Raw genomic sequence first — 10,532 nt, 5'->3', positions numbered from 1 at the left:
GGGATGGGCGAACAAGTGAAACTGGTGACTGCCGTTTTAGGCTTCGTGGTGTTTACGAATATTCTGAGAACCGATAATTGTGATTTATCTCCGGTAGAAGTCACACAAATTGAGAAGGCGTCATAAGTTAAAATCCTTAATCCATGATACATAATCAATAATTTATACACCACACGTCGTAAGCCCTAAGCATAATCCCTAAGACATAAGACTTAAAACATAAGCCTTAAATCACAAGCCTTAAGCTATAAGTTATAAAACATAACCCTTGATCACCTAAGCCCCAAGCCTTAAACCCTAAGTCATAAGCCTTAAGCATTAAGTCGTAAGCCATAAAACATAAGCCTTAAGTGTTAAACATGAGTAAGCCATAAGTCTTTAAACACCATAAGCATAAGCATGTATCCTTAAGCCCTAAGCCCTAAGTCATAAGTCATAAGTTATAAATCATAAGCCATAAGACATAAGCCTTAAACCTTATCTCCCAAGCCATAAACATGGAACCTTTTAAGCTTGGGATTTTCTCCACAAGCCATTGACCTTGTGTATGCTTTATGTCTTGTGCCATAAGTCATATGCCTTAAGTCGTAAGTCACAAGATTTAAGATTTTTGCCCTAAACTATAAGCCATAGACCCTTTGTCAGACCCTATATGCCCTAAGCCATAATCCATATTTCATAATCCCTAAGCGCTAAGCCATAAGGCATAATCCATAAGTCAATAAACCCAAATCATAAGCCTATGTCATAACCCCCAAGCATAAGCCCAATGCCACAAGCCTATAATCCCTATCGCATAAGAATAAGTCCTAAGCCATAAATCACAAGCCTTAATCTATAATCCATAAGCCCTAAACCTTAAACATAAACCCTAATCCCTACGCCATACACGATAGACCCTAAACCACAAGTAATATATTTATTTGTGTTTTTAATATAATAACAATATTAGTTTTTTAGTGTTTTTTTCCAGAAAAAAAAATCTTAGTATTTTTGAATAGTTTATGAAATAGTCATAAATTATTTATTAATTTGTTATATGCTATAATTGAGAGCAAATGTTTAGAATAGATCATTTTATCGATTTTTTTTATTTTTAAAAAAGAATTAATTTGATTTTATTTTGCAAACTGATCAAAATATTAACATTTTTTTAGAAAACCTTTTATCATTTACATAATCAGACATTTTATTCAAGAAATATACATAGAGTTATAGAGTTATAGGTAACAATTTTTTTTTTATCTATGTAAGCATTTTATTTTTTGAAATCATTTATTCATAAAAAAGTTAATAAAAATGATACGTGAAAAAAAGACAATAATGATAGCTACCTATCACACTTAATCGATATTTTTGAAAAAATATAATACTTCAACAATAAATATTGAAAAACATGACATTACAATGAAAAAAAAATACTAATATGATAGGAAAAGTTAAAAATTATATTGTTATTGGACTATTTCTTAAATTTTGCTATAAAAAAAACAATTAATAAAGAAATGAAAAATCAAGTAAATATTGATCCAAGGTTTTGGGGTTTTGGAATTGGGATGGGATCTTGATTCTTGAATTAAAAAGAAAAACAAAAGATGCAAAATTTTCATTCAACCGGGAAGAAGCAGGGAGATGCCCGCTAACATATTTGGCACGAAATTCAAAACCCTCAAAATCTTCCCCAAAATTCAACCAAGCGCTCCTTTTACCCCCAATTTCTTGCCCCCAAAAACCATTTATGAGATTTTTACAACTCTTTCTCAGATTCAATTGCAGTAGCAACAAAGCTCACTCCTTTCTTCACCCTATGTTCATCTACTGCTGCTTGCACAATTCACTCAATAGCCCAAAACTTTAACTAATTTCGGCTAAATCTTTCCTTCCACCTTATAGGGTTTTCGGTTGTTTCTTGATCTGTACCCGTGTTTCTATATACATACATAAACAGCGTCTGAATTTCGACACGAATCTACGCTTACTCAGGTTTTGAATTTCCGACTTTTGTGGGGTTTAATGGCTTCCGATATGGAAACCCTAGAGAGTGAAAAACATGAAGATGTTCCCGACGTCGAAATGAAGGACAACGAGGAATCCGAAAAGGAAGGCGAAGAAGAGCAAGAGACTAAAGAAAAAGACGAAGAGATCGAGGACGAAGAAGAAGCTAAAGACAAAGAGAGCGAAGATGAAGAAGAATAAGATAGCGCGAAAAAAGCCGAAGGCCGTTCGAAGAAAAAGAAGATCGATTCGAGTTCTAAATCACCTGATACGCCGACTGAGAGACCAACCAGGGAAAGGAAGACCGTCGAACACTATACGACAATCATCAATCTTTCTGTCACCAAATTGATTTCCTTACAACAGGTATGTTACGATGGAAATCCCCTTTATCTTTTATTGTTGTTCTGATTAGAAATCGTGTAAGTTTTCTTACTCGCGTTTGTACGAATGGATACAGGGCCCCAGATCTTAGCTCAAGGAAATTCCAAACGATACATATCTTGATCATCTCTGTGTTTGATTTATGTTTAGTTCTAAAGTTGGATTTGAAAAATTATCAAAAAGAATAAACCCACAGAGCTCTTTAATCATTCATATGGAAAAAACTATAATAACGGTATCTGATTGTTCTCTATACTTTCTTGTGAGATTCTTGTAGAAATTTGAAGCTTGTAACTTCTGAGAGATAGGTTAGTTTGATGTATAGGTTAGATTGAGTTCTTTCTGAGTTGTAATTGTATCCAAGAATTCTTGACATAATATGAGAGTTCTTTTTTTTGGGTTTAATTTATTTATTTTTGACGTTATGTTTGATTCTTTTCTAATAGAAACTGATCATGTTGTTAAATGTTTGTCCTTAATGCACCTTATAAGTTGTTTCATTTATATGTGTGTCCGGTGTGTTCTTATCTCTAAGTGTCTGTATTTTTCAAGGTACTTTTGGTATTTTATGTATGGCTATGATGTGTTATGTATTTAAGTAAATTCCTATAAACCACATTGCATTAGAACGCATAGTCTTTTGTCTTTTTGATTTTGGATTTGAAGTGTTACTATGTCATGAAAAATAATTATCTTAGTATTTTTATTTGTATTTTCTGTTTTATTGTATGATTGTATTTTTTTCTGATGAATTGTCAGTTAGGTAGTTTAAGTTCTTAACTTTACCAATTAAGTAGGTGGTATTGGAACTTGGACGAGAGAAATTAAAAACTTTTTTGAGAAGGTTTTAGATGTTGGTAAGTTGAATTTTGATTAATTATATTGAAAATAACATGCATTAATGCAACTGGAGAGTAGGTCATTGCCTCAACTAAAGTATAATTCGGTCACTATTTTGACCTCACAACTTTGATATAATATAAACTACAATGGTGGATGACATGTTATAAATTAAATTGCATATTATAGCAATGTACTTTCGTTATGCAATGTTAGAAAAAGTTGTATTATTTTCATTTGTTTAACATAGTTTTATGTTAAAGAAAGTTATATTCTTTTCATTTTTAATGGTGTATGATCTGGTGCAATTAAAAGCATAGATGACAAAAAAGGCAATTTAGTCTTTTCTTATAGCTCTTATTCAATACAACTATATTGTTATTTGTTTTTGTTTTTATTATTTTTTTTGGTTTTTTTAGAAATTGTTTCTGTTGAGGTAACTTCACAAAACTGTCATTCAATTTTTTCATTAATTTATACAACCCTTTAATTGCAAAAAAGCAATGTAGTTTTGTAAAATGGCATGATTGACCATTTTGTTCATTTTTTATTCTGCCAAATGATATCAAAGATAAAAATGCTCAAATTTATAAGTCTTCCAAAAAGTTTATAATTGTCATTTTTTTTGTATAATAACTTAACCAGGAAACAATTTCAGTTTTACAGCAACAAATTTTCATTTTATGAAGACTATTCTTTAAACTTACAAATACAACAGTACAACCAGAATGAACATTACATAATTATAGTAGCATATTCAATGAACGAACCCTAATTATGCCGATAAGACATTATGTAACGTCTCAAAATTCAAGACTAAAAATTTCTTTTAATAAAACATTACTTTAAGCAAATTCATCATTTCAGAACATAAACAGAGTATTAGTTTCCAAAATAAACGTTCGTTATCAGAGTAAACATTCCCAGGCTGTTTAAACTATGGTGTGTGCCATGCGATCACCCCGAACTCTTCCCTCCGCTACCGGAAGTACCTGAAACCAAAATTGAAAACCGTAAGTACGAAGCTTAATGAGTTCCCCACCCTACCACATACCATGCATAACCACATACTACACATACTGGGCCACGCCCGCTATCCTGGGCCTCGCCCGCTCCAACGGCCCCTCCTGGCTTCGAGCCCCGCCCGGATACAGATCTATTTCACTTAGGCCTCGCCTGTCATAGGGCATCGCCCAATAACATATAATATCACATAAACATATCACATCACATCACATAAGCTCAACACATACTAACGGGTCTTGTCCTAAGGCCTGGCCTATCTCTGGGCCCCGCCCTTCTCCTGCTACTGATGAGTCATGGAACCCCGTCCATACTCCTGCTGATAGTGAGGTACGGGCCCAGCCCATCCTCACTCCTTCCCTAACTTGGGCCTCGCCCCTGATCTGCTGCTACTGAGATGTGGAACACCATCCACACTCTGCTATTGGTGAGATACGGGACCTCGCCCACACTCACCTCCCTATCAGGCACATACAGGTATCATACAGACAACAAGTATAAACTATCACATGAACCATTCCTTGGGCACCCGCCCTCTATCATTTGACCTCGTCCCGTATATCATACTAGCATACTGTGCCTAGGGCTAACCCCCGGGTCTTCCACTCATAACTACATGGGCCGGCATTGTGGCCGTAGACCCATTCATACAAAGGGAAACTCACCTGCACTGGCTGAACTGCTGATGATCCCACTAGCCGCTGCCCGACAACTCTCTGAACTCCGGCTCCACCCGCTCCCCGAGCTACCAATAACAATGCAACACTGAGTCTAACTGACCCCCCGAAAGAATACCAAGTCAACTCTGGTCAAAGTCAAAGTCCTGGTCAAAGTCAACCTTCCAGGTCAACCCTACTCGTCGAGTCACCCTACTGACTCGCCGAGTTCATAAGTTCAGAGTCCTTCCACTCGCGACTCTACTCGCCGAGTCAGTCCATGACTCGCCGAGTCTACCGATTTCCGAGTCCTGACCTGTCCAACTCACCGAGTCTCCAATCGACTCACTGATTCGAGTCTAAACTCGAAGGGATTGGGGTTTCGCGACCTGACTCGCCGAGTCCAAAAACAGACTCGCCGAGTCCAAGACAACCTTCAACAGACTCGCCGAGTTGTTCATCCAACTCGCTGAGTTCCTGCCCAACTTCATCTGACTCGACGAGCTGTTCATCCCACTCGTCGAGTTCCTCCTCATCTTCATGCTACTCGCCGAGTCCACACAAAGGACTCGCCGAGTCCATTCAGATCTCCATACATGCAGAGGACTTTTGAGTCATGCATGGACTCCAAACTGTAGATCTACCCTTCCCAAGCCCATTCCTCACGTAAAGTTTCAAACTTTACGTGTAGAGAAAGAGATCTAGGCAAAATACACCACAAACTAGGGTTTAAGGCAAGGAGGCTCCATAATCAACTCAAGGGCTGCTACGTTATGCTTCTCAAGACCATAATATGCTTAGATCTGAAGTAGCAACTTCAGATCTGGATTCGAACTCAAAATAATAACATTATGACTAAAGAGCCCCAACAACCACACATAGATCTAGGTGCAAAAAGGGTCCAGGAACTAGTTTATTACCTCTAAATGCTCATAATGAACTCACAATCCCAGATCTATAGTCCCTTCTTGCTCCTCCAAGTTCCTTCTTCCTTCTCCAAGCTTAATGCACCTTCCAAGGCAACAAATGGCTCAAAAAGAGGATATGGCGGCTAGGGTTTAATGTTCTGGGTGAAAGAGGCAGTAAAGGAACCCTAGGGGAGAGAATGAGGCGCTTAAATAGGCTCCAAGTCCCGAATTTAGGGTTTTTCTTGCACAGACCAGACTCGCCGAGTCCACTTGGCCGACTCGCCGAGTTGGTCACTTACACCTCGACCCGGATCCCGCTTGGACTCGCCGAGTCGACCCCTAAACTTAGGGTTTTCTTTCCTTTCTTGGCCTTCAAAACTTTGGGTGTTACAACTCTCCCCCACTTAAACTAAACTTCGTCTTCGAAGTTTGCCATGGCCCACCGCATGCAATCTGCCTCCAATACCCACCAATTATCCCAACACCAGCTGCCTACCGTCGCTGGTCTTCCACCCGGTCATTCTGACTAGCATCACTCCTTGCGGATAATCATTTCGGGTCAACTCTGATCCTGATCATTCTAGAAAGATAACTTACTCAACCGACAACCTTCTGGTACTCTCCGAGTACTGCAACTGAACCCATAGGGATTCAACCCTTCTTTCCTCACGCGATTCCCTTGCCTTCCCAAGGCGATGCCCCAAAAACTTGGTGCCGAGCACCCCTCGATTGAACTAACTAAATTCCACCATACACTGCTTACTCGCAGTACTACTGACTGAAAATTCTGCTATCCCTTGTCTGCCTTCCGGATGAACTGAGACCACCCTGGTCCCTACCATCCTATCAATGTCTGGATTACCGGCTCCCACCGGTAGCTAGTCCCAACACCACCACTAGTCGCTCCCAGCGACTTCCGAATAAACTTCAACCACCTATAACTGCTCAATCTATTCTGCTGTTCAGGCACTACAAACCTGGGATCCCCGATCCCCTAACTTGACACTAAGGTCCCTACCAGGTCCCACCTGTGCTGCTAAAACTCACGGGCCTCGCCCACGGGTCCCACCCGCCTCTATCCTTCTAGTCCCACTAGTCTAATCACTCTTGCTCGGGCCTCGCCCACGGGTCTCACCCAACCATACTACTGAGCAACCCTGCTCTCAGGTCTCATCTACACTGCTAATCTCATACGGGCCTCGCCCACGGGTCTCACCCAACTACATCCTGGAGCGGCCTCTCCCAAGGTCTCACCTCTATAGGGCTATACAGACAGACTCCCTATCATCCCCACTCACTACCCATTCCTGATCCCTATCCGATCACTAGGAGGTAAGGGCCTCGCCCCAACTCCACTAACGAAGCTACTAAGGAATGCTACGACTTACCCATAGTCTTACATCACCATCCATTGCTGACTGCTAGTGAATGCTACGGCTGCCCCATAGTCTTACAACACTTCCACCACTGATGCTAGTGATTGCTACGGCTGCCCCGTAGTCTTACATCACTTCCTACCACTGACTGCTAATACGAAGGCACCCATGTGCCATTAGCTCTTAAGATCCTCATTTCGACTCCCTCGAGTCCTACGGGCGATCCACAACCTGAATTCCTAACCACGTACTAACAATTACCATCACAAGCACTAGCTGATGGGGAGTTTCTCAAACTCCCAACCCTAAAATCCTCGATCCATCAAGCGCTGAACCACTTCTTTTCCTTCTCGGAGGATTCTCCCCCACTTCGATCCTGCTTACCCCTTGTTGCTCAACACTCAAAAGGAATCCTTGCTACCATTCCATAATCAATCTGCTGAGGGACCCAAGCTTACCATAGCTAGGGATCTAACCAATCCATTTCTAACACTATACAACTCCGATCTAGCAAGACATACCAAGTCCCTCCCACGCATGCTATAGTTACTGCATCCTATGCAACCCTCTCCAATAGGGCACATCCCCTCACTACCATTCGGATATCCAAGGTATGCAGATGGCATATAACTCGATCACAATCAACCGCTGCAACTTTCGGTGCTGATCGCGCCTCTATGGTAGTCATCTGAAGAGCTCTGCCTCCCACCGCAGGCGCCTCTTCACGGCCCTGACGGCCGTCTGTGATCCTCAAAGTTGCAGGGGCAGGTGTCATCACCCGTCCTGCTGAAAACAAACTGGGGCACTGGGCCTTCTTGTGGCCCCGCTGATTGCAGTGAAAACATATCAAGTCTGATCCCTGTGAGGTGGTAACAGTACAATCCCTGCTGAAATGACCAGTCCGACCGCACTTAAAACAACCAGACTCACCACCGCTACCACTCCTGCACGCGCCCCCGTGCGCCCTACCACACTTCCCGCACCGGCTGCGGTCCTGATAATCCCTTGACCTCGAATCCGATCCCTTGGGCCTTTTGCCCGAACCTGCAGCTACCTGAACCTCATCCGGCTTCCTCTTCCTGATCTGCTCCAAATCAATTTCCCTCTCTCTAGCTCGAGAAATCATATCTTCCAGCGTCTTACAGCTGGATCTGCTCACGAACTCCCTGATGTCATCCCTCAACATCTCATGGTATCGGGCCTTCTTCATCTCCTCATCCGTGACATACTGCAATACCAGAAGAGCCCTCTCCCTGAACTTGGCGGTGATCTCCGCCACAGTCTCAGTGGTCTGCGTCAAATCCTGAAACTCCCGTGCCAACTGCTGCACCTCAATAATCGGCGAAAACTCCGCCCTGAACCTGGCCGAGAAATCACTCCAAGTCATCGCGTCCAACGCGACATCATCCCCCAAAGCATGACCAATCTCCTCCCACCAATCCCTCGCTCTGTCCTTCAGAAGACATGAATCGATTCTGACCTTGTCCCCCCCAGGACACCGGCTCGTACAAAATGCGTTGGCAACATCAGCCAACCATCTGCTGCTAGCGATGGGGTCCCTAGCCCCATGATAATCTGGTGCCCCGCAAGCCCTGAACTCCCGAAATGTCAAGGTACGCGCTCCCATCAAAGCCATCATCTCATTACGGAAGACTCCCAGCCTCTCATCCAAAATCTCCAATATACCCTCCTTGACCGTGCCAAAGATCACAGGAGTCTGATTCAAAATACTGCGCGTAACCTCGGCGGATATCAACTCCCTCATTCGCTCCTCGAGCTGCTTGGCCCCTGAACCCGAGCATGATCCCTCTCCGACGCCTGATCCGCCCGCTGGTCTCTCTCGCAATGTCACCATACAGAAAATATAATACATCCACTATCAGAAAACTCATCACTGCTGCGATACCAAACACACTCCCTACTAGGTTCCCGGTCTTGTCTTGGCCTTTCTCGAATCGAGTACGGATCCTCTGCTTTCAGTAGTACGGGCCCATACTACCTTCCACATCTATCCGTACTTTGCTCAGGAATTGCTTTGACTCCACCAGGTCCCTTATCCACTACTACTGCTCCCAGCTCTATCTCATCCTAGGCTTACCCTAGGGAAACCTCTGACTCAACTCAACCAATCCTCAGCTGCTGAAGGTCTCCTTGTGATGCCAATTAGCCATCACCTGGATACCATCACATGTGACGAGGCTCAGATAATCCTTCAAGTAAAAGACTCGTCCCTACAACGGTTGGACTCAAACAAGAGCTGCGCAATAGGGCCAAATCCAGCACTCTGAGATTATTCAACCCTGATCACATGTGACGTGACGTATCCACCTAATGGCTAACTCCCATCACTCAAAATCCCACAATGCACAAAGCAAGCAACATTCGGACAAGGGGAAAATCTAACCACAACATACTCAAGCAATCATATCCAAATAGCAAAAATCTGAACTAGCATGCAACACAAACTCATAACTCAGGCATAACCTAAACAGGCTATCCTACTACTGTCTAATCAACACTACTATGCAGCTCAAAAGCACAAATAACAGGCACATAAGGCATCATCCCTAGATCCTTAGTCCTATTCTAGCATGCTGTTCTATCAACTGATAATCATAACATAAGCTTGTATGGGTATTTTGGGTACTTACTTGAGCTTGGCTGATTGCATGCACCACATCCCTTTTCTCTTTTCAATGTTCTTTTTCTTTCTGAATTCTTTTGCTCTTCTAAAATTGTTTTTAGTTCTCAAAAATCTTTTTACGAAACTGCCTTTTCATTTTTGAAAACTTTTTATCCGACCCCTCAGTTTGAGTTCAGGCACACCCGAGAGTATGCCCGAATCCCTCAAACCAAGGCTCTGATACCAACTTGTAACGTCCCAAAATTCAAGACTAAAAATTTCTTTTAATAAAACATTAATTTAAGCAAATTCATCATTTCAGAACATAAACAGAGTATTAGTTTCCAAAATACATGTTCGTTATCAGAGTAAACATTCCCATGCTGTTTAAACTATGGTGTGTGCCATGCGATCACCCCGAGCTCTTCCCTCCGCAACCGGAAGTACCTGAAACCAAAACTGAAAACCGTAAGCACGAAGCTTAGTGAGTTCCCCACCCTACCACATACCATGCATAACCACATACTGCACATACTGGGCCACGCCCGCTATCCTGGGCCTCGCCCCTACCTCGGGCCTCGCCCGCTACAACGGCCCCGCCGCTCCAGGCCCCGCCTGGCTTCGAGCCCCGCTCGAATATAGATCTGTTTCACTTAGGCCTCGCCAGTCACAGGGCCTCGCCCACTAACATATATTAGCACATAAACATATCACATCACATCACATA

At 42.5% G+C, this 10,532-nt stretch overlaps 1 long non-coding RNA gene across 1 annotated transcript; it reads left to right on the top strand.

The window, feature by feature from the left end:
• The first annotated feature begins 1,539 nt into the window (after window positions 1–1,539).
• On the top strand, window positions 1,540–2,784 carry LOC145064785 (uncharacterized). Its single transcript, XR_013688080.1, has 2 exons — window positions 1,540–2,361; window positions 2,456–2,784. It is a non-coding gene; the product is annotated as an uncharacterized LOC145064785 (long non-coding RNA).
• The last annotated feature ends 7,748 nt before the right edge of the window (window positions 2,785–10,532 follow it).

The sequence above is a fragment of the Lactuca serriola genome, chromosome 7 (assembly GCF_051521515.1).
Source record: "Lactuca serriola cultivar US96UC23 chromosome 7, Lser_US96UC23_V15, whole genome shotgun sequence".
Classification (NCBI taxonomy): Eukaryota; Viridiplantae; Streptophyta; class Magnoliopsida; order Asterales; family Asteraceae; genus Lactuca; species Lactuca serriola.
Note: the sequence above shows the minus strand (reverse complement) of the source record. Positions and strands in the feature narration are given on the sequence as shown.